This window comes from Mandrillus leucophaeus, unplaced genomic scaffold, assembly GCF_000951045.1.
Source record: "Mandrillus leucophaeus isolate KB7577 unplaced genomic scaffold, Mleu.le_1.0 Scaffold91, whole genome shotgun sequence".
Classification (NCBI taxonomy): domain Eukaryota; kingdom Metazoa; phylum Chordata; class Mammalia; order Primates; family Cercopithecidae; genus Mandrillus; species Mandrillus leucophaeus.
Window position 1 is genome coordinate 337,084 of NW_012109919.1, and position 25,752 is coordinate 362,835.

The window sequence follows — 25,752 nt, forward strand, 5'->3', positions numbered from 1 at the left end:
GGCATAGAACACATTAACATTTATGATCTGAAAACAAAATGAGTAATCAGTTGGCTGAATGGAGAAATAAAGGTTTTCTAGGGCTCTGCTGCACAGTAACAACAGCAATGCACTTTACACATAACTTTTTAAATTCTTACAACCTCTTTATAAGACAGGCATTATTATTATTCCCATTTTAAATTTGAAAAATAACTGAAGCCTAGGCAGTAAATATCACCCCGCCAAGGTTGCAGATGCTAAGTACTGAAGCCAAGACAACTCAAGTCTGTGTTACTCCAGAAGAGCACTCCAACCACTGTATTCTGCTGCCTTTATGAGGGGGTGAGAAGCTAAAGTCCTGCATCAGTTTTCAGAGCAGCTAGTCTCAGGCGCAATGCACCAGCCTTGCCCAGGAACCATAGATCCAGGCCTTTCCCAGGGTAAGTAGTCTGGTTGCCACTTGCCCAGCCCTACCACAGAAATCCTTATCTCACTGCTGCCAAAGAAGCACTGACTACAAACCCCAGCGACATAAAGAAACCCACCACTGCTCTCACAGCCTGGTTCTTTTCCTCCTTCCCCCTTCCATCCTCAACAGCCATGCCAGAGGTGTTATAATCTTTCAAGCTCCAAGTGCTGCCACCTCCTGTTTGCTCACACTTTGGAATGTAGTTCCAGTATACCTATCCTTTCACAATTTAAATTTCACACATGCCTTAAAATATAAAGCTTGTCTTTAGCCAGTATACACATGTTTGCAACCATTTAGAAAAACTTATTTTACTTAACTTACAAGTGCTAACTTTGTATTTTAAAAACAATTTCAAACTTACTGAAAAGTTATAAGAACAGTATAGAGAATGCCTGCCTATTACCCTAGATTCACCAATTTTTCACATTTTTTCATTAACTTTCATTCTCTCTCTTCTCACTCTCATGGGTATGTTTATGTGTATATGCACTACACATCGATATAAAAATATATAAATAAATGTATTATTCTGAACTGCTTGTGGGTAAGTTGCATATATCACGCTCTTTTACACCTCAATATTTAAAGTACAAATTTCCTGAGAAGAATATTCTCTAATATAAAGATAACCACAGCACAGTCATCAAATTCAATAAATATAACATTGCTGCAATACTTTAAAGTGCAGGCCATAATTGCAATTTTGTCACTTATCCCAATAACATTCTTTAGGGCATTTTTTACCCTCTTCAGTAACAGGATCAACTCAGGATCATATATTACATTTAGTTGTCAATCACTTTAGTCTCCTGTAATCTAGGGCAGTTTCTTGGCCTTTCTCTTTCGTGACACTGACATTTTCAAGAATATAAGCACAAAATATCCCTCAGTTTAGGATTGTTCCAGCCAAAATACTAAACAAGTGATTCTCGATCCTTCTTAGGGTAACATATCCAGAGGCATTTGGTACCCATCTATCTTTCACTGATACTTATTTTGATCACTTGATTAAGGTGTCATCAGCTTTCTCTGCTATATAAAACCTCTTTTCCTCTTGCAAATAATCAGCAATCTGTGAGAAGACATGTTAAAACCATAAAAAGATCTTACTCTGCATCAAGCTGTCCCCTTGGATTTAGAACTGTTGGATGATTTTTGCCTGAACCAATCAATACCATGACAATTACAAAATAATTTTTCAATTCTACTACTCCTTCCACATTGATTAACTGTAAAGACAAGTCCTTTCCTCTCTTCCATTTTATTTAAATATTTATCTATTTATTATACATATAAATGTAAGTATTCCTCTTTTATTTAATGGCTATATACTATTGCTCTCCTCACCTATTTTGATATTCAAATGATCCCTGATTTGGCCAGTGAGACTTCCCTCAAGCTGGGTCCTGTGGTTTTTTTTTTTTTAAAAAGCATTTCCTTACTTTCTGGTCCAACAAGATGTTCCAGACTGATCTGGTACCTTCCTGAGTCATCCCTAGAATCAGCCATTTATCCAAGTGTTTCTGGTTCCCTTCACTGGGAAATATTTAGAAATCAAGATCTGGGTGGTGCCACTGCGGCTTGGCCATTTCTGCGAAATATATACATATACTATGAATACATCTTCATATTGATACCTCCAATTCTCACAAGATTCTCTTCTCTGCCTTTCCATTTCTATATTCCAGAACTTCCCTTCTCCCATCATTAAGAACCCTAGCTTGTACCAACATCAGTGCATTTGTTCATTTCCTTAATCCAGAGTTTCTTTGGTTATTTTATTTTATTTATGTATTTATTTATTGTATTTATTTATTTATTTATTTATTTATTTTTTGAGACAGGTTCTCACTCTGTTCCCTAGGCTGGAGTGCAGTGGAGCAATCTGGGCTCACTGCAACCTCCACCTCCTGGGATCAAGCAATTCTCCGCCTCAGCCTCCCAAGTTGCTGGGACCACAGTCGCATGCTACCACGCCCAGCAAATTTTTTTTATTTTTAGTAGAGATGAGGTTTCACCATGTTGGCCAGGCTGGTCTCAAACTCCTGAGCTCAAGTGATCCACCCACCTCAACCTCCCACAGTGCTTAGATTATAGGCGTGAGCCACATGTCCGGCCTGGAGTTTCTTAAAGGTGGCACTATTGACATTTTGGACCAGATATAATTCTTGATTTGGCGGGGAGGTGTTGGGAAGTCCTGTGTATTGTGCAATGTTTAGTAACATAACCTCACCACTATCCACTAGATGCCAGTAGCACCTCCCTCGAAGTCATGACCAATCCAGAATATCTCCAGACATTGCCAAATGTCCCCAAGGGGTGAAAACTGCCCCAATTGAGAAGCACTGCCTACAACACGTATACAATTGTTTCAGAATTGTCTCATTTATACCATTACAAAAACAACAAAAAAAATCACTAAAAAAGAGCTCCAGATTTGTTTGCAGTTTTTTCCCCATAGACTAAGGGGATATAGTAAAAATCCATGTTCAAAATTTAGATAGATCAGTTCGTTTCCTCCCTTTGCCCCCCATTAAGACTGTTACTCACTGACAATACAGTTGGGTTAGTATCTGTTTGCATTTAGTTTTAGGATGTTTCTCCCTCGTCCTTTTCTAAAAAAATTTTTTAAATACGTAGAACGTTAACATGCGTCTCCAAGTCCAAACTATATTAAAATGTATAATCAAAGAATGGACACTTTCCCATACTTCCCCTTTGTAGGTAACCAATTTCAGTGCTTACTGATTTATCCTTACTGTGTTTCTTTTCTACAAATGTAAGAAGATACATGTGTGCTTTCTTATTTATCCATTTTACTTACACACGAGTAACACACTATACTTATGTTTCTGCAACTCTGCTTTTTTTCATTATCAGTTCACACTGACTTCATTTTTTCTACTGAATTTCACTGTGAAGTCTAATATGTATTAATATGTTTTGTTAATACTATGAAAGCAGCCTTAAAATCTAAAGCTTGATATGGCTTTCTTTTATAAACTGAACAAAAAACTCTAAATTGTAAAAGGTTAAAAGAAGAGCAGGGATTCTAGTCCAAATTATTCACATTTCATAGGCAAAAGAAACTGAGATTAAGAATTAACAGTCTCAAAGTCACAAAGTTCAGTCCAAAATATCACGTCACAAATATTAAGTATTGAACAAAATGCTAAACACTCAAGAAACAAATTTTTAAAAAATCTTTCTACCTTCAAGAGAGCCACATGAATAAATGTCAATATAGCGCCACATTCAGTGACAAAAAGGTACGTAATTTACTAATATAATAAAGGAGGGAGCAAGTAAGACTTTTGTTTGATTATTATTATTTGATTTCAAGTTTGTTAATGTTTCTTGGGATAGAGGGTACGTGGTATGAAAGAACAGGACATCAAATTTGCATAAAACCACAAGGAGTTACACTAGATTAAACACAGGGCATTTGTAAGAAAATGAAAAACAAACAAACAAACAAACAAAACTACGGTACAGGTAGGTAGAGGTCAGATTCCAAGAGAGAGACAGAGTTTATTTTAAATGTGATGAGAAGCCATCATTAGATGTATTCTGGCTTTGCTACTATGTGATCTTGGAAATGTCATTTGACTTCTCTATGTCTAACTGTAAAATAAGGAAGATAATAATAACATACATGTTATGTGGCTATTCTGAAGAATAAACACATTGATGTGTGTAAAACTAAGTGCCAAGCACATTTAAAGTACTCTACAAACAGTACCCAGTATTTCAGTTCTAACATTCCATGGTTCTAATACCTATAAAGCACTTCTAAAAATGAAATATGTAATATCATTTGAAGATTATAATCTCTGCTAAGCAAAGATTAATATGCTTTACAACTCAAGGGACATCACAGTAAGTGTAATGGATTTACTGACAGGATGCTTTGTTGTCTGTGGGGCTTCTGACTACAGAGAGAAACACTGATTTTCTGTGCTTTTTTGAAGTTCGTTTCATTAAATGTTTACATGTTATTTACAAATAAACACTGTTAGGTATCTAGGCAACAATTTATATTCCTTTGGGTTCAACTATGAGAATAAAAGATGAAACAGAAAATACACTAGAATCATTAGAAACAATTCAGAGCAAAGAAGCCTATGACCACTGCTTCTTCTCCCCAGAGGCATAAACACAATTTATGTCAACCACACACTGCTTAGAGACTATGCTAATAGTCATGGGCAATTTAACAAAAAAATTTAGAATGAAAGAGTAGAAGAAAATGAAAATAACCAAGAAAAGATGAAAGAGGGACTGTAGTTAACCAACCCTGGAATCACCCTACTGTACTTCTCATTATATGAGATGACAAAATCTTTCCTGTTTTGATTAGCCTCTCTGTTACTTGCAGCAGAAAGCATCCTGATACATACATGCTGAAAATTTAAGAGCTGATTATAATCTGTTTCCAAAAGGACAAAGAGATTACAGATCATTCAAAAATGTTTTAGTAAGTCATTTTCATATCAAGTCATAAATATTCTTTCTCTGAACTGTCATTTCATCTTATAATTTCTATTTGAGCCATAAAAACTGTACTAATAACATATCTAAAGTTCTGAGACCAAAATCATCTAAATCAAAATGCCAAATGATACTGAAGGCTAGAAACAGAAAGCAAAGTTACCTTACAAGTAAATACAGACCATACCAAAAAAAAAAAAACCCACACATATGGCCTTAAAAATGAAACTTCTCACAGAGTTCTGAAGTTGACTGTTTCTGATATCCTATAGGTAACTCAATATGGCAGTCTTTCTAAGAAAAAATGATGTGTGAGTTAAGTCCTCAAAAACTGAACAGCAGCAGTGTTGGGTGACAGAAGATAGCATTCAAAGAAGAGCAAGCAATTCTTATAAGATACATAGATCATAATCACATGAAAAAAGACAAATTAATAAATGACTGGAACAAAGACAAGGCAGGAGACAGTGGAGGAGTAACGTGTTGATTTGGCTTCCTAAAATCAAAAGCACCTTATGAGACTGCTTCAAAATTCTCTCACATCCAGCCAACCAATCAAAACTCAATTATCTGTTTCAGACAGGTTCTGCTAGCATCAGGAGATAGGCTTTTTCTTACTGTAATAAGAAGCCCCATGGCCACAGCTCTCAATGGTGTACCCATCGACCGAAAGAAAACCAAGTATAACATTACAGCTATTCAGTACCCAAAAGATGTCCCTTGTCATCAACTGTCAGTAAAAAGGTGGAAGGCACATGATAGGTGATATATATTTTTTAGTATATACCTAAGATTAGATCTCTCTGTAAAGGGCTTACTGAAAACCGAGTATTCCAAAAGCCAGATCCCAAAGGAGCTACACTGTTAATACTATGCTTAATTGCCTCTCACTACTTTTTAGCAGGCAGCAGAAAGTACTGGTAAGGTAAGTCTGAACTCTGATGCTAAAAGAAGCCAATATTTAAGATGCATTATACTATGTCACCTCATTGACTTCATTTCCGTTTGTCTTCTCAAAACCAAGGAAGAAACAGAAGAAATTTAAAGGATGGAGTGAATACAGTAAGATTAAGATGCAGTCCTATACAAATGCTAACAATTAACTGACAAAAAAAAAACTAGTCAAGATATCAATATTGTAATTTTGTCTAATTTATTCACAGATATTATAAAATGGATACACATTTCCTTGAAAATATTTTCTCATTTTATCTTTTCTAACATTAATAAAGAAGTCTTTACTTTGTATACATGTAAAATACGTATTATTTTTAAGTATTTCAATTTTCTCAGCTGTTTGTTCTCTAAGTTCAATCTGTAAGTTTAAACATTGAGATCTAATTCTTTTTTTTTAAGAACGAGACTGACTGTGGTTTGACATATGAGAACCACTAAATCTAATTGTGTTCCCCAGCGAAATTTCCTTATTTTTAAGTCAACACAGTTTTTATTTTTAAGTAGTGTAACATAAAAGAGTCCATTTTGAATCCAAGTTCCACTAAATAGCTATTAGTGATCTTGACCAAGTCACTTACTTGCTCAGCCACAGTTTGTTCATTTTTAAAATGAGGCAAAAACCATACTTCACAGGCCATGTGAATGTTGATGTAAATAAGAAACTATATCAAATTATCTATGGTACAATGTGCAGTATACACAGGTCTTCCATAGAAGTTCAATACTAAATGGTTTCTCAGTCATTCTGTTTTGTTTGGCTGGTTGGTTCAAATTTCACAGAAGTGGCATATGGTAGTGGTTAACAGGACAGGTTCTGCAGCATGCCCGCCTAGATTCAAACCTCAGCTCCACCACTTACTACATGTGTTGCCTTGAGGAAGTTACTCAATTTCTCTAAGTTTCAGATGCCAAATCTTTAAAATACTGGACTAATGATAATGCTCATAAGCTTGTAAAGATTAAGAGATAACACACATAAAGTATTTGGCCTAGTAATCTGCACATGTGCTCAATAATGTTGGTCATTATTATTACCATTACCTAATATTAAAAACTGTAAAATAATGCAATAACCATTACTTAATAAAGTGATAATCATACTTAATATTAAAAACTGTAAATTAACAAGTACAAAAACACTCACAACACATGCACTCAAGTTGCTGTGAAGTCTCCATAAAAGACAAATACCAGAAATTCAGCTTATCAGCCTACTGCAAAGGCCTCAGCCAGAGCTACATCACTAGCCTAACTGGCTATGTCCAACCACATTCTCAGCTACCCAACTTAGATATCCCACAGGTATCTCAAAACCTGACATTTTCTTAAACCAAACACCCCAAGCCAATTCCTTTTCTGTACCAGCCACTGTTCACCTTTAGCCTAAGCATTGCAACAACCCCCTAACTGGTCTCAGCAGGCACTTTTATTTCCCTCCAATGCAATTTCCTCATTTCATTACAGCAACCTTTTAACATGCCAATATAATCATGTCACTTATCACTGTTCTTAAAAGCTCAAGCCTTTAACATGGCCTAGAAGGCCCTGCCTTATCCTGTCACTCCTCTACTCAAGGAACTCCTCATTCCATGCCACACTTCCTCTTGCCCAGCAAGATTCTTGACACAGGCTGTTACGTACTTAGAAAGCTCTTAACTCCTTTCTGTTTCAGGGCCTTCACACATACTACCACCTTGCTTTCTCTCAGTAGGTCTTATCCCAAGCCCTTCTCCTCACTGACAGTCCTATCTATCCTTTGTGTCTCAGTATTACCATTATTTCCTCAATGAAATGTTCCCTAACATCCAAACTATGTTAGGATTTTTAATACACTTTCCTAACAAACTGTACTTCTCTCTTACGGCATTTACCTCAACTGTAATTACTTTCTTATACAATTAAATGTTCAATTTCTTTTCCCCCAACCAAACTGTAACCAAGGGAGAAGATTAAGTCTGTTGTATTTACTCCTATAACCTCAGCTGCTACCATAGTTGCTTAACGAATGAAAGCAAAAGTCAAAGTATGAGATTTCACAAGCTCAGGCTGTTGGACATTCTCTAAGAACCAATTTTTTGGAGTTATAAGTTATTCTTGGGCTTGGCGCGGTGACTCATGCTTGTAATCCTAGCACTTTGGGAGAGTAAGCTGAGAGATCACTTGAGCTCAGAAGTTCAAGACCAGCCTGGGCAACATAGTGAGACCTCATCTCTAAAAAAAAAAAGAAGTTATTCTTCACTGAACTGCAGAAGGGAAGGTAACTTAATATTTATTAAATATCTTCTACATTTATCAGTAGCTGTTGTAGACCTTAATATATATTATTTCATGTAATAGTAAGAATAACCCTGTGAGGTAGATGGCATCTGTTCCACCTCCTGAATGAAGCAACTACGAGTCAAAACAATTAGTACTCACCCTAAGTCACACAAGGAGGCAGAGTTGAAATTTTGGTGCTAATATCATGTCTTTTTCCATAACAGTACATTATCACCACCGGGAACTATTTAAATAGTGGTCAAAAATGTCACTGATGTGATAAAACCTTCAAGGAGCCATCTAACTCCAATTTCATGAGTTTATGGTACTTTTCAGTGGCAGAATATTAAAACAATTTCTACTAAGTTGTATATGGCTGCACAAGGGAAACTAGAGCATGTGGAAGGACCATTACATTGCAATAGTTACCTTTAAAAGGCAATTTATCTGATGCTACAATAGGCTGTCAAAATACAAATGCCTTGAGCAGTTACCAGCTAACTTAAGAGTTATGACCTCCTCAAAGGTCTCCATTTCCCAATCCCTCCTGCTCTGCATATCAACACCGATAACCTTTCCCTGCCTTCCACTGATACACTGTAGTTTCAAGCATTTGCAAAGGAACTTGAGCTTCTTACTTCCCTCTACTACTCCTGCTTCAAGGTACCTTTAAAAAATGGTACCTTGAAAGAAATGACTCCTCTCAATCTCAATTATTAAAGACTTAGAGGAATCACAATTGCTAGATTACCCACAGGGATGACCCTAGGAGGGGTGGCTGGGAGGACTGTTAAAGTGTGTATAGTTTAGACTGAGGTTCTCTCAGTTCCTACTGCCGTTTACTATTGTTGCATAAAACAATAACTAGATAGTTCAATAAATGGATCAATAAAACTCACTGATTTAATGCAGTGGTTCTCAACTTAAAAGGATACCGGATTCAAATGAGGAACTAAAACATATACTCTGCATGCACAAACTTGCCCTAGACCCACAATAAAACTATCAAATCATAATTGAGACTAATATCCAAGCAAGAGTACTTTTTAAAAGCTCCACAGATTATGATGATGTACATCTTTAGTTCACAGCCTCTGTTTTATTCTATTACAATATTAAACTCCTTATTCAAACACTGATTGGCTATGTACACGAGTGAAGTAGCAAAATCATACAAATGAATCAATTCCTGACTGTATTATATCTACCCACTGTAATTTATACACACATTTATGTCCTTCATTTCCACAGAAAAGTATCTCTCCCGTTTCCTTGAATTACATGGTTTTCTTGGTCTTTTCCTTTTTTTTTCTCACTTGCTAAAGAAGAATACAAGAAGAATTTTATATTCTTCACATTTCTGAAGGAAAAATAGTTTCAACACACCAAAGTAGGGAGAACATACATTCTGGTTTACCTGAGACAGGTAAATCCCAGTTTATGTCTATTATGCAGGTATAATTATTAAGTAAGACCCTTTACTGTCTAAAGTATCCAGGTTAGATAGCAGTAGTTTATTAGAAGCATACCACTGTTTTCCTTTTCTTATTTTTTAGAGACAGAATTTCCACTCAGTTACCCAGATTGGAACGCAATCGTAGCTCAACCTCCCAGGTTCAAGGAACCCTCTCATCTCAGCTCCTCTCCCCTGCCCCTGACTCTAATTTTTAAAAAAATTTTTTGAAGAAACGGGGTCTCACTGTGTTATTCAGGGTGGTGTCTTCAATTCTATATGATTTTTAAGTTGAATTTAAATATGGTATTTGAATGGTATTCATATACCATGAAACTTACCTTTTTAAAGTGTATAATTCAGTGTTGCCTGTTTTTGGAGAAGACCCTCGCTCTGTCGCCTAGGCTGGAGTGCAGCAGCACGATCTCGACTCACTGCAAGCTCCGCCTCCCAGAGTCACGCCATTCTCCTGCCTCAGCCTCCCGAGTAGCTGGGACTACAGGCGCACACCACCACGCCCGGCTAATTTTTTTTGTATTCTTTAGTAGAGACAGGATTTCACCCTGTTAGCCAGGATGGTCTGATCTCCTGACCTCGTGATCCACCCACCTCAGCCTCCCAAAGTGCTGGAATTACAGGCGTAAGCCACAGCGCCCGGCCCAGTGTTTTTTTTTAAACCGTATTCACAAAGCAGTGCAACTATTACCACTATCTAATTATAGAACATTTTTATCACCCCAAAAATAAATTTGATATTCATTAGCAGGTATTCCCCATTCCTTCCTCTCCCTAGTCCCCAGCAAATACTAATCTACTTTCTGTCTCTATGTAATTTGCCTATTCTAGAAATATAAAATTATACAATCTGTAGCTTTTTGTGTCTGGCTTCTCTCACTTAACATGATGTTTTCAAGGTTCATCTGGGTTATAACATTAATCAGTACTTCATCCTTTTTTGGCTGAATAATATTGTACTGTATGGATACACCATATTTCATTTACCCATTCAACAGGTGATGGGCATTTGAGTTGATTCCACTTTGACTATTATGAATAATGCTGCTATGAATAATGGTGCACAAGTTTTTGTGCGGACATATACTTTAAATTCTCCCAGATATATTGCCAGGAGCAGAACTGCTGGGTCATATGTTAACAATATTTAACTTTTGGAGGAACTGCCAGACTACCCTCTAAGGAGTCTGAAGTATTTCGCATTCCCACCAGCAAAGCATGAGGATACCAATTTCTCCACATTCTCTCCAATACTTGTTATTTTCTGTCCTTTTTTATTATGCCATCATGGTGGATGTGAAGTGGTATCCTGTTGTGGTTTTAACTCTGCACTTCCATAACAATTAATAACATTAAGCATCTTTTCATGTGCCTATTGGTCATTTACTTATCTTCTTCAGAGAAAATCCTTTTTGAAGTTGGGTTACTGTCTTTTCATTGCTGAGATGTAAGAGTTCTTATATTCTGGATACTAACGCTTACAAACATGTGATCTGTAAAAACCTTCTCCCACTCATCAAGTTTTTTTTGTTTTATTTTGTTTTGTTTTTGAGGCAGAGTCTCGTTCTGTCACCCAGGCTGGAGTGCAGTGGCACATTCTCAGCTCACTGCAACCTCCACCTCCCAGGTTCAAATGATGCTCCTGCCTCAGCCCCCTGAGTAGCTGGGATTACAAGTGCCTGCCACCACGCCTGGCTAATTTCTATATTTTTAGTAGGGATGGGGTTTCACCATGTTGACCAGGTTGGTCTCGAACTCCTGACCTCAAATGATCCGCCCACCTCGGCCTCCCAAAGTGCTGGGATTATAGGCATGAGCCAACACACGTGGCCTCATTTTTCTTGATAGTGTCCCTAGAAGCAAAATGTTTTTAATTTCGCTGAAGTCCAATTTACCTATTTCCTCTTTGGTTTTATCTAAGAAATCATCGCCAAATACAGGATCATGAAGACTTAGCCTACATAGTTTTAGCTCTTACATTAAGTATTTGATCCACTTTGAGCCAATTCTTGTATATGGTGTTAGGGGTATGAACACCATTTGTTAAAAAGGCTATTTCCCTCCATTGAACTGTCTTGGCATCATTGTAAAAAAAGAAAATTTTTTTTAATTAAAAAAAAAAATCAATTGGCCATAAATGCAAGGGTTTATTTCTAGACTGTTAACTCTGTTCCATTGATTTGTTTATCCTTATGCCAGTAACATACTGTCTGGGTTACAGTAGCTTTGTAGTAAATTCTCAAATTCAAAAGTGGGAGGCCTCCAACTGTATTCTTTTTAAAGATTGTTTTGGCTATTGTAGGTATCTTCAATTTCTGTATGAATTTGAGGATCAGTTTGTCAATTTCTGGCGGCGGGAGAAGACCAGCTGGACTTTGATAGGAATTGTGTTAAATATGCTGATTTGGGATGACTGCAATCTTAACAAGATTAAACCTGCCAATCAATAAAGATGGTACATCTTTGCATTTATTTAGGTCTTCTTTAATTTCTGTCAATGATGCTTTCTAGTTTTCAGTGTACAGGTGCTCTGTGTCTTTTGTGAAATTCATTCCTAAGAACTGTATTATTTTGATAATACTATAATTTTTGTAATTTCATTTTTGGATTGTTCACTGCCAGTGTTCTATATGATTATTGATTTCAAACACTTTCAGTAATATAAAAGAAGGTTAATTAAAAATCTTTACTGTATTTAAATATGATACCCTGGGTCCTCTAAACAGTATCTACTAGAAGGAAAAAAATTGATCTAAATAAGTAAGAAACCCAAGTGGCTATCTACTTTGCTAAAAGATTATGAAAAACCAGAATCAAGAAATGCCAGATAACTTTAACACCAATTTTAATATGAGACAATGCAACTACATTCCACACACAAAAATGATGCCATATATTTTCTTATAAAATACATAAATAAAAAACCCACTCATACTGTATACTCTCTTTGTCAAGCTTGAGGTGAATTATCCTATAATTTGTAACACAATGGCAGACTCTTTACCCTTATGGAATTATCTTCTAATTACTTTTAATATAAGAAAACTTTTCTTTGTTCCCACTAAACTAATATGTTTTAATTAATGTTTACAATTAAATCCAGGCAAAATTTCAAATTCTAAATTAACCTGAGACTATCATAAGCTATTATTTTATGGAAAATGACTAAGGTATTCCATTTGAGCCTGAATTGTACATGCTATATTATCATATGTTTTTAAAATACAACATTATGTTATATGAACACAATCACAGCTATAAAGAAATGATTCGATAAAAACATAAACTGTACTTTGAATATAAAGCTCATAGACTTAATGGTCATTACTTGAAAGTGCAGTTTGGCTTTACGTAACTTTCATAAAGCCAGAACATACCCTACAAATACACTAATTTTATGAAGTTCTGAATTCAATTAGGTTATTATACATTTTTAGGTAAAATTCAAAAATACTAACATCTGATTCAAGAAATAAGATCAGTAAAAGTACAAAAATTCGGACAGCATTGAGAAAAATAATCTCATACTAACAAGAAGAGAGCAAGAAATCACTATGACCCAAAGCCATCATGAACAATGTTGTGCCACGCACATGGGCCTGGGGCCAAGAGTGAGCAGGTGGGGTCTGAAAGCCAACTTGTCTTCCACTTTCTAACACCCTAACCCTAGCAGAAGCCACTATTTACTTAAAATCAGAGGGGCCTTTTCCAACTTTGCAAAGACTAGCTGTGGTCTAGCTATGATACCTGTAAACTATCTACTTGTTCAAAAAGTTAAGACAACTGAAATACTGAATATTGGTACCTTTGCCTAAAATCAAAACAACAAAATAGCACTTTTTCTTTTTTTTGAGATGGAGTTTCACTCTTATTGCCCAGGCTGGATTCCAATGGTATAATCTCAACTCACTGCAACTTTCACATCCCAGGTTCAAGTGATTCTCCTGCCTCAGCCTCCCAAGTAGTGGGGATTACAGGCACCTGCCACCACACCCAGCTAACTTTTTGTATTTTTAGTAGAGACGGGTTTCACCATGTTGGCCAGGCTGGGTCTCGAACTCCTGACCTCAGGTGATCCGCCCACCTCGGCCTCCCCAAGTGCTGACATTACAGGCGTGAGCCACCACGCTCGCCCAAAACATCACTTTTTATCATGTGTTTATCTATTATGTTTTAGGTAAAATAGTCAATACACCAAAATAAAAACAGGATAGGAGGAGGGGAGAAATCACCTAAAAACCCAAAACATGGTTTAAAAGATGGCATCTTTCTATTTTAATTTGGCTTTCTCTGATTAATAACAAGTTACATATTTTTGTACGCTTCCACACAGTGTTTTTAGATTAGAGACATTCAGAGCTGAATGGGGAAAAACAAAAGCAGCTTAGGGGTAAATTGTTCACAGCCTATTCCTATTAGACTCTATTACTATTAGTGAAATATGCAACATGTTTTACACAATGAATAGCAAATACAGTGCAAGTACCTTACATTCACAGTGAAATTAACTAAATTTGATTAAAACTGGAAGCATTTTTTTTTTGTAATGTCAATAATCACTCCCTTCACTTAACTGCAGAAGTTGTTCAGAGTTTTTTTAAGTTGGGCCTCCTTAAACAGGACATACGATTATTTTAAAACTATGTAAACCGTTAGTTGATCATGGTAAATCATCCAAACTACTAACTTCAAAATTTTTATCTGGATGACCAGTCTATAAAATATCAAATATCAATGAATTATAATTTGATTTTCAGTGATTCATGTCTTTTACTACCTCAATTCATTTCTACAAAGCACAGCAAGACTATCGCTCAAAACTCCTACAGGAAATTATAAGAATTGAAGATCTAATCACAAGGCACCCTGAACTCCTTAGAGATAAGCATAATATTATGAAAATCATTAGAAAGGAGACTTTGTAAACTGTCCCTGTTAAGAGGAGAGCCCCTCCATCCATGGTCTTTCATTCTCAGATTAATTACACCTACATAAAGAACAATGTCCTGTCTTCACATGGGACACAAAAGAGAAATAAAGGATACAGCAAGGCAAGGCATAGAAATGAAAATGAGATTCTAATCCTCTACCACCAACAACTCACTCTCAAAATTAATGCCCCCTCATTTGTAAAATGCAGATACTTATGCCTATCTCAAATACTTCTCAGGATGTCATAACTACCGGAAAAAAAAAGTTTTACAAATAATTAAATCATACAAAAAGATGAATTATCATTACTAGAAATAATCTCGGTTCTCTACATTATGATTCAAATATCAAATACATTAAAACGTTTTAACCTCATATCATCTGAATCAAACCTGTGTATAAATGCTGCTCTAAGTCTAACCTTATCTGTATTTATTCAGTAAAATATGATTTTGAGTATACATCAGAGATGTAAAAATACATAAAACAAAAATTCACAATTCAAGGACTGATTACAAACTCAAGTTACAATTCAGATCTAAGAGAATATGATAAGCACTCCTGAAATCACCCACTATTCAACAATCATTAAATCCGTCCTCCATCACACCTAGGAGTCAACTATTTTCCTGATTATTGTGGTAGCAACTCTCTTCTGTTTTTTTTTTTTTTGTTGTTACTCATTTTCTGTTTCATGGCATAAGCACAGATCCCTAAACATCACGGCTTATTTTACCTGTTTTATTTTTGCATATTTTGTTTTTATTTTATATCAGTGGAATCACACATAATGTGTGATTTCTGGCTTCATTTGAGAAACATTTTCTGATATTTATCTGTAGCTGTAGTTCTTCCATTTTTACAGCTGTAAAGTACTCCATTGTATGAATGTATCATGATTTTATTTATGTAGCCAACTATGCTGAACATCATATTGAGTGTGAGGCTATTACAAACAGCTACCAACGTTCTTTAATACATCTCTCCACATACATGTACATGTATTACTCAAGTGTATACCCATGAAAAGAAATTAACGGGTCACAGGGTATGTAAATGTCAAGATGTTTCTTAAAGTGGCTGAGTTCCCATAACCTAACACCCTCTCAAAAACTTGTACTATAAATTCCTTTTTAAAATTTCAGCCATTCTAGTGGGCATATGATGGAGCCTCTTTGTAGTTGTAATTCGCATTTCCCAGGTTATTAATAAGGTTAAGTACTTTTTTCCCCACGTTTCTTAAATATCTGAATTTCTTTTGTGAAGTATTTTTCATGTCTCTTGCCCATTTTTCTATTGCATTGTCTCTGTCACAATGATTTGCAGAAGTGCTTTGAATATTCTGATACATGTCTTTTGTCTGTTAAAGGTACTGCAAATATCTTCTCAGCTCTGGCTTGCTTCCCTTTTCTTAATGGTGACTTTGCAGGAACAAAATTTCTTAATTTTAAGGTAGTCAAAATTATCAATTTTTTAATATTTGCCGTTTTTATTTTTTTTAAGAAATATTTTCCAAGCCAAAGAGCATGAACCTGTTCATCTATATTAGCGTCCACAAGTTTCAGTTTTGTCTTTCATGTTGAAATATACAAATCATCCTTAAACTGATTTTTGCATATGGTATGGAACATAAGTCATTTCTTTCCATATAGATTATCGCTTGTTCCAGGATGACTTATTGAATAATTCTTTCCCTACTACTCTAAAGTGTGCGTTTTGTCATAAAGCAAGTGTCCGTGTACATGTGAACCCTTTTCCAGGCATTTAATTTATTTTGTTTTTATACTTGTGGCTTTATTTCATGAAATTAATGACTGTAGATTTATATAAGTTTTTAATAGAGAAAGTTCTTCCACTATGATCTTCTTTCAAGACTACTTTAGGCTATTCTTGGGTCACAAAATTTCCTTTAAAACCCAACACAGGCCGTGATCTCGGCTCACTACGACGTCTGCCTCCGAGGCTCAAGTGATCCTCCCAGCTCAGCCTGCTGGGTGGCTGCGACTACAGGCTGTGTGCCACAGTGCCTGGCTAATTTTGTATTTTTTGTAGATACAAGGTTTTGCCGTGTTGCCCAAGCTGGTCTCAAACTCCTAGGCTCAGGCGATCCACCCATCTTTGGCCTCCCAAGGTGTTGGCATTACAGACATGAGCCACTGCACCCAGCCCTTTTTTTTTTTTTAAAACCTGCGAGAATCTAAAAAGTACTGTAAAGCTCCTTAGGCCCTGAGCCAAGAATCCTACAAAAAAAGCATACCAATTTACTTGTTCGTGCTTTATGTACAAGGTTTACCTTTCAGGCATAAAGAAGAATGTAATGTCTATAAATGTACTGAACAAATCTAAGCTTTCAACACTGTTGGTAGCTTGGATGTTCACCTTGCACAATACAGTTCAACTTTGGAAGTTGTGATAGGCAGAATAATTACACAGGAAAGATAATCACATCCTAAATTGCCAGAACCTGTGAATATGTTACATTACATGGAAAACGAGAATTAAGGTTGCAGATGGAATTAAAGTTGGTAATCATTTGTCCTTAAAATAGGCAAATTAATTTGGATTATCTGGGTTGGCTCAAAGTGAACACATCTTTAAAAGTGGAACAGAGGCAGGACACAGCGGCTCACACCTATAATCCCAGCACTTTGGGAGACCAAGGCAGCCAGATCACTTGACGCCAGGAGTTCAAGACCAGCCTGGCCAACATGGCAAAACCTCGTCTCTACTAAATAAACCAAAAAAAAAAAAAAGCTGGGTGTGGTGATGCTTGACTGTAGTCCCAGCTACTCGGAGGATGAGGCACGAGAACAGCTTGAACCTGGGAGGTGGAGGTTGCAGTGAGCAGAGATTGCACCACTATACTCCAGGATAGGTGACAGAACAAGATTCTGTCTCAAAAACAAACAAACAAACAAAAATAAAATAGCAGAACACAAAAACAGACAAATAACAAAATTTTTGGAATACTGATTGGGATTACTTTGAATTGAGAATAATCCTCAGAAGAGCATGGAGTATAGCCCTCAAAAGCATATAACCTTAATAGGCAGTAAATTAACCCCACAATAAAGGCTTCTCTGGACCAACACTGACAAGCTTAAACAAAAAGATTCAGCTGATACCAATTTATATATGTACAAAAAGTCCAACACTATATAGACGATACAAAAAACAACAACAACAACAAAAACCCTTCACCCAACAAAGTCAAATCACAATGTCCAGCATCCAAACATTACAGGGAATGAGAAGAGGCAAAAAAATGCGGCTCATGTAATAAAAGTCAATTAATATGAAGAGATCCAAAAATGATAAAGTTAATGGAATTGACAAGGGCATTAAAAAATGATTATAAATAAACCTACTATGCTACAGAAGGGAAAGAAAAATAAGAACATGAGAAGAATAATGAAGAAATAAAACTTCCAGAGATGAAAAATGATTTTCAGAAATTAAAAACACCCTGGATGGGATTATTCATTGCAGAAGAAAAGATCAGTGCACTTGAAGGCATGGTACTATTAACCAACCAATAAAGCACAGAAAGAAAAAAATGAAAAACAAAAGCAGTATCAGTGCCAAGAGAGACAATATTTCAAATATATAACTAAAATTACACGGGAAACAAAAACAAAAACATTTGAAGAAATAGTGGCCAAGATTTCCAAATTTGGTTTTAAACAATAAACTAAAAAATCTAGGCAGCATTATTGCAAAGAAAACCATACAAGGCCCATCATAATCAAACGACTAAAGCCCAGTAATAAAGTCTTAAGAGTAGCCAAAGAAAATAGAAAACTTACATACAGGGAACAAAAGGTAAGAACAGCAGACTTTTTGTCAGAAACTATGCAAACTATTTCACAAACTATTTCACAAAATTTAACAGTGACAAAGACCTAATTCATCAAGAAAACGTAAAAACCCTTATTACACATGCACCTAATAATAACAGAGCCTCCAAACACATGAACCAGTAAAAGGAAAAATAAATCCACAATTAAAGTTGAATATTTGAACACTCCTCTCTCAGAAATTATTGAAACAAATAGAAAATCAAAAGGGACACAGAAGTCTTAAAGAACACTATCAACCAATTTGACCTAGTTAATTAACATCTTTAGACAACTCCACTCAGCACATTCTTCTTAAGTACACACAAAACATTTACTAACACTGGCTGGACATGGTGGCTCACACCTGTAATCCCAGCAGTTTGGGAGGCCAAAGCAGACAGATCACTTGAGGTCAGCAGTTCGAGACCAGCCTGGTCAACATGGCAAAACCTCGTCTCTACCAAAAACACACACACACACACACACACACACACACAAAAATTAGCCAGGTGTGATGGCCGCACGCCTGCAGTCCCAGCTAATCAGGAGGCTGAGGTTGGAGGACTGCTTGTACCCAGGAGGTGGAGGTTGTAGTGAGCCAAGATCACGCCACTGCACTCCAGTCTCGGTAACAGAGTGAGACTGTCTTAAAAAAAAAAAAAAAAAAATTTACTAACACAGACCACCACAACTGTGCCTTATGATAAATCTCAACAAGTTGACAAGAACTTACATCACACAAAGGATGTTCTTGGACTATAGTAGAATTAAATTAGAGACCTGTAAGAGAAAGAAATCTGGAAAATTAACAAAATATTTGAAAATCACATGGGTCAAGGAAAAAAAATCACAGTGGAAATTTTAAAATACTCTGAACTCCATGGAAATGAACACACAACATTACTAACTTTGTAGGATGCAAAACAAAGGAAAATTAAAAGATTAAATACTCTTTTAGAAAAAGAAGGAAGTTTCCAAATATCAGGAACAAAAAAGGGGATAGCACTACAGATTCTTCAAATGTAAAAGAACAGGGATCCTAAAACACAACTTCGTGCCAATAAATTAGACAACTTACATAAACTAGACAAATTCTTTGAAAAAGAAACAACTAAAGCTTATTTAACAAGAATTAACATAAATCCATGAGTTAAAGAAACTGAATTCATAGTTTTGTTACACTAGGTAGCTAGTCAGACATAAGCAGGGCAGGAGAAGCTACACACACACACACACACACACACACACACACACACACACACCCCTCCCCCGCAGCGAGCCACACACACACACACACCCCCCCCCCCCCCCCCCAGGAATGTTAGGCAACCACCAGCTGATGGTCAGGCAGTTGTTAAACTGTCTCTCCAAAATGATAATTGGTCGCGGCCCACGCCAGTGAAAGGCAGTCTCCCAACAGATAAAAAACACCTGAAGCCGGTGATCAGCAGCTTCCCTATAACATCTCAGGAGTTGGACGAGTGGGCTCCAGCATGCACATTAAGAGGCAAAATGGTGGCGTTTAACTGGTGTATGACCTCCTAGGACACTGGACTGGTAAGGGAAGAATACGTCAAGGAAACATGCATACGACTTCAATAAACACACTGCACAGGCTCCCCTCCCAACCGCTAGGCCACTGTGAATGCAGATGGCCCACCCCAAGGGAAAAATCAGGGCAGAAGGGACACAAGACTCTAGAAGTATGCCAACATATAAAACCCTGAGTCAAAAGTCAAACCACGCACTGATCTCTCAAGTTGCCCACTTGGCCCTCTTCCAGGTGTTCTTTACTTCCTTTCATTTCTGTTCTAAAGCTTTTTAATAAACTTTCACTCCTGCTCTAAAACTTGCCTCGGTCTCTCCTTCTGCCTTATGCCCCTCAGTCGAATTCTTTCTTCTGAGAAGGCAAGAACTGAGGTTGCTGCAGAACCATGCAGATTCACCGCCGGTAACAGTTTAAAACCTTCCCACAAAGAACCTCCAGGTCCAGAGGTCTTCATTGGTGAATTCTACCAAACACCTAAAGAAGAAATAACAACAATTCTATGCAAATTCTTCAAGAACAAGAAATTTTAACTCATTCTATGAGACCAGCATTACCCTGACACACACACACACACACACACACACACACACACACACACACGCAGGCAAAAACTACAATCCAATGCCTTCTAGGAATGTAGACTTTTTAAAAGAGTCAATGCAATTTTAGCAAGTGAATCCAGCAATATACAAGAAGTGTAACACATCATGACCAAGTGATAATTATCCTAAGAATACATGAATGGTTGGTTAAATATTTAAAATCAATCAATATAACTGACCACGTGCACAGACAAACAGGAGGAGAGGTAGGTGACCATGTCAATAGACGCAGAAAAAACATTTCACCAAAATTCAACACCTATTCATGAAAAGGAGAGGGGGGAAAAAACAACAACAACAACAACAACCTCTTACCAAGAGCTAGTGAAAAACTTAGTTTTCTACCTAAGATCAGAAGTAAGGCAAGGATGTTAGTTCTCACCACTTCTATTCAACATTGCACTAGGACTACCAACCAGTGTAATAAAGCAAGCAAAAGTAATAAAAGGTGCATAAATTTAAAAGGAGGAAATAAAATAGTCTTTATTCACAGAGAAGATAATGGTCTACATAGACTATTTGAAGAAATCTACAAAAAAGCCACTAGCACTAATAATTAATTTAGCAATATTACAAATTATAAAGTTTTATATAAAAATCAATTTTACCTTTGTATCCTAGCATCAATCAATTGGAAAATGATATTCTTTTAAATTCCCATTTATAATAACATAAAATTAAAATAATTAGAGATGAATTTAACAAAATATGTGTCACACCATTACACTGAAAACTACAAGACACTGCTGAGAAAAAATAAAGACGATTTAAATGAATAGAGGTACCAAGCTCATGCATTAATAAGATTCAATATCCTTAAGAAGTCAATTCTCCCAAATTGATCTCTAGGGTAAAAACATTCATAATCAAGATCCTGTTAGGCTTTTTTTGGAGAAATTAAAAAGCTGATTCTAAACTACATAGAAAGAAATAAAAAGGATCCAGAACAGAAGAAACAACTTTGAAATAGAAGAACTTAAGAGGATTTACATTACCAGATTTTAAGGATAGATATATAGATCAATAGAACAGAGTTCTGAAAAAGACCCACACATAATGGCCAATTAATTTTCAACAATGTGCCATGATAATTCAACAGGCGAAAATATAATCTTTTCAAAAAAACTGCTGGAACAATGTGATATCTATATTCAAAGAAATAAACTTCAACCCTTACCTCACACCATATACAAAAATCAATTCAAAATGGATCACTGACCTAAATGTAGTAGCCCAAAGGAGTTCTAAGACATGAAGGAAAGCCAGGAGAAATTCTGTCTAATCCCTATGACAAACCTCCAATTTCTACTGCAGCAGAATTGTAAGGAAAATCTCGAATCTGAGCTTCGCCAGTTAACATATTAATCTATTCAAAAAGAAAGGGCATTTCCAATCTAAGTACAAAAGTTAACTCCTAAGCAAGTAGTTATTAACTCAGGCACAACCCATAGAACTACAGAAGGCCCGTCATGAAGAATAAGACACTGTCTACATCCTTAGAGACTAGTAGAGGAAGCAGCATAGAGGATTCCCTAAAATTTAAACACGACTCAAAATATAACATATGAAGTTACACCCACAGTCATCACTGAGGTTCAGAGAAAGTACAGAGTTCTCAGCCATGGGCATGAGTGCTTTAGCTCATATCACTCAGTTTCCAGCAGTTAATGAACAAAGCAAACAGATGAGAAACGTAAGTAAAATCCTTGCTTAGCATCTGTGGAGTGGGAAATTGGTTCCAGGATCCCCCATGGATACCAAAATCCTAGACACTCAAGTCTCTTATATAAAAATGGTGTGGTATTTGTATACAACCTACACAAATTCTCCTATATTTTGAATCATCTCTAGAATATTTATAATATCTAATGCAATGTAAAATTTTTATTGGTGCATTATTTTTTATTGTTTTGAAGTATAGGCTTTTTTTATCCACAGTTGGTTGATCCACAGATGAGGAACCTATGGATAGAAAGGGCCAACTATAATGATGAGAAAAGAAGAAAAAGATTTACAGAAGACTAACCAAGGTTTATATTTTAAAATGAGAATTAAACTCCACTATTCCCATCCCACCTACACATACACAAGTTTTAAACTGAAGGTACTTTGTATCAGCTGGATAAACAGGCCCTTTTCTCCTAGTCTCCTAAACTAAAAGATTATCAATCATTAAATGGGCTGTTCTTCAGTCAAGTTACAAGAAAAATATATAGCCATATGAAACTGATGTCAGAATACTTTAACAAAGAACTCATTTTTGTAAGTTTGTAAAATGTTATTTCTTTCTACTATTTAATTATTCAAGAAAAACAACCTCAGACCTATGTTAAGTAGCAAAAGTATTCCTGAAATGGGCAAAATAAAAATTTTTAAGATACCTTTTCCAAAATTTTTACTAACGTAATCATCAGGCTTGATCAATGATATCTAATATTTAAAATGCTAATGTTAACTCATTATAACACACTGAAAAATATCCCCTAACATTTTTCAAAATTACTTCTTTTAAAATATTCTAGCATTAATATAATTCACTTCTTTTCCATTTTAAGTAGAAGGTGGAATTCAGGTAAGGTTTCACACATGAAAACTTTTGAGGACTACACATCTTACTGAGATACTGTGAATGTTAACCTAGGCCAACGTAATTTTTTTTAACCAAAATAATCTACTCCTGAGCTTTGCAAATATGAACCCATTAATTTAAGGCAGTTAATTCCAAGTCTTTTAAAATGTGGACATTTTAATTTGCTTTTTCTATTTGACATTTCCCACACTTCATGAGATACAGCTAGATATGTCCACGTCATCTTTCACTTGAAAATCTTTCCTCAGCTCATGTAACTCATGTCCCCCAATGCTCCCTTCATCTTATTAACTGTCTCAGTGACTACCAACTACCTACTTAATTTTTTCTTCAAATAGAGGTTAACTGATAAAAGAATATGGAAGAAGTGTGAAAGATGAAAAAATCTGAGATTATTTCAGCAGCGTCAGACAAAATGTAAGAGAAACTAAACTGCCAGTACACAATATTATGCATTTCAACTGAATTTTACAAATTTCCTTAACTGGTCTAAATTAAGCCCCGCCTCGCCCCCAAGAAAACCTCTATAATAACTGCCATTCAATCTCAAAAGCACAGCTTGATTTTTAAAATACATTTCCATTGTATTTACTTCTTAACATAGAAAAGAAAAAATGACTTACTAGAAATGAAGTATCAGCTAAAAGTGCACTTAGATATGATCCTTGCAGAAAATTCTTGTTCCTTTTCGCAAAATGCAATTCCTTAAAAAAGAAAAAAATTTGAGTGCGTTATTGTTCTTGACTCCAAAACTGAATTAAATATACAATTATACAAAATTCTAGCACTCGACACCATTCTTAGCAGAAAGCGCCACAAATACTGTTAAATGAAAATTAAATTTTAAAAAGTCATTTGTTTTATTTGGAATAAAACAAAATGTTAGCCAACTATTTCCATTGTTACAAATCCTTTTTCTTCAGCAAGTATTACTCAAATGTTCAATAATATTCTTTGCATTGTGAGATTCAAAACTTGGTTTCCTAGGTCCCATTTTCCTATCCTCTGTATCATATGTTATACTTTATGTTTATCTGTACTGTGTGTATAGCCTATTGAACTAACTAGTTTCAATAAACTAACTTGTTTTAAATAGTTTAAAATGTTTACCATATTGCTTTCATCAAGAAAATTGTGAAATAATTATGTGTTATCACCATAAAATATACCTGTATTTCAATACAATGTGTACATCTGTACTTTTCACTAGCTAGCTATCTTTTAAAGGGAACAATGAAATTAACACAAAATGACAAAAATGAACAGAATACTGATGGTTGTCCATAATTCGCATTAATAAAGGAACACTAGTGAACACTGCTCAATGGATTAGGTGCATAAAGAATAACCCAGCCCTGCTACATTCTTGCTTGAAGATAGAGCAAGACATTCAGGTAGAAAAAAGAAAGCTATCTCTCTCCTCACTCCCATTGGCCAGGATCAATTATAATGCTAACACAGTAATTTAGAAATGCATGATCAGGTGATTCAATCAATCCCCAAGTAAATCCATTTCATCAAATGAAAATAATTTCTCCACAGAAACGCCAATCTTCTGAATCTGATTCAGCAGTATTAATTATTATGACAGTGATTTTGCTTCTATTCGGAAACGGACACCTCCTTTGGGGGTGGGAGGGAACAACACAAACTGCCAAGCATTCTTTTTATGTTAACAAATTAAGTATTAAAAGTCCAAACTTTAAAAGACATAAAAACACATAAACAAGGCTTTTTTTTTTTTTTTTGCAAAGGTAAAAGGAACTTGCTTTAAAACGCCATTTCAGCTTTTAATCTAATTGTACTAAAATGCAGAAAAAAATTCCTCAAACTTAGATGCATTACCAACTTCTAAAATACAATAATTGAAAGTGAAGCCAAAATTTAGCTATTTGGCCTATAGCAAACAAGTGATTAAACACAAATTTGACAGTTACACATCACAGTACATATTCTCACATCAAAATGAATTCCTCAATTATATAAATGTAGTTATTGATGATGTATTTTGTACTTAGTTTTCAAGTAGTTTCTAAAAGACTATATTGTTAAAAATCAAGTTTTTATAGTTCTTTTACAATAATCTATAATGAAACACAGTCTTTCAAAAAAAAAAACTAAAATGTTAGTGCTGAGTCAGTTATCACCAAATTTCATATATTGAACCTTCAAATCCCGCTGCTTCCGTCCATCTAAAAGGGAGACAACCTGGACCTCTAATTGCTATCCCTATCTCCCTTTACTACCCATTGACATACATTGTTAACCTGGACAACAAGCCATTGCCAAAACTGTTAAGCTCTTTAACTTTGTTTTTACCTCCACCTGGAAATAACTTTCCCCTTTGTCTCTTATATAGGTCAAATGTCCAATTCAAAGACGCGTTCGGTGATGCCATCTTCAGTACACCTTAACTATCACCATCACTCCCAGGGAGTAAAATTATTGTAGTTAGTTGTACAAGTATGAGTCTCCCCTATTATACCATATGCTTTTTTAAAAGAAGGAATTTTGTACTTTGTTCTTTTTATATCCCCAATATCTAGTCAATATCTGGCCCAGGATTCAGTATAATACATTTGGAAAACATTTACTAAGCATCCAACATATT

General features: G+C 35.6%; 1 protein-coding gene across 2 annotated transcripts in view; it reads right to left on the minus strand.

The window, feature by feature from the left end:
• The window catches only part of MEF2A (myocyte enhancer factor 2A), a 125,492-nt gene extending 101,643 nt beyond the window's left edge, over positions 1–23,849 (minus strand). For both annotated transcript variants that reach the window (XM_011969801.1, XM_011969802.1), the window contains exon 1: positions 23,765–23,849. The gene's annotated coding sequence lies outside the window, so the exon portion shown is untranslated. The remainder of the gene's footprint in view (positions 1–23,764) is intronic.
• Between the last annotated feature and the right edge of the window lie 1,903 nt (positions 23,850–25,752).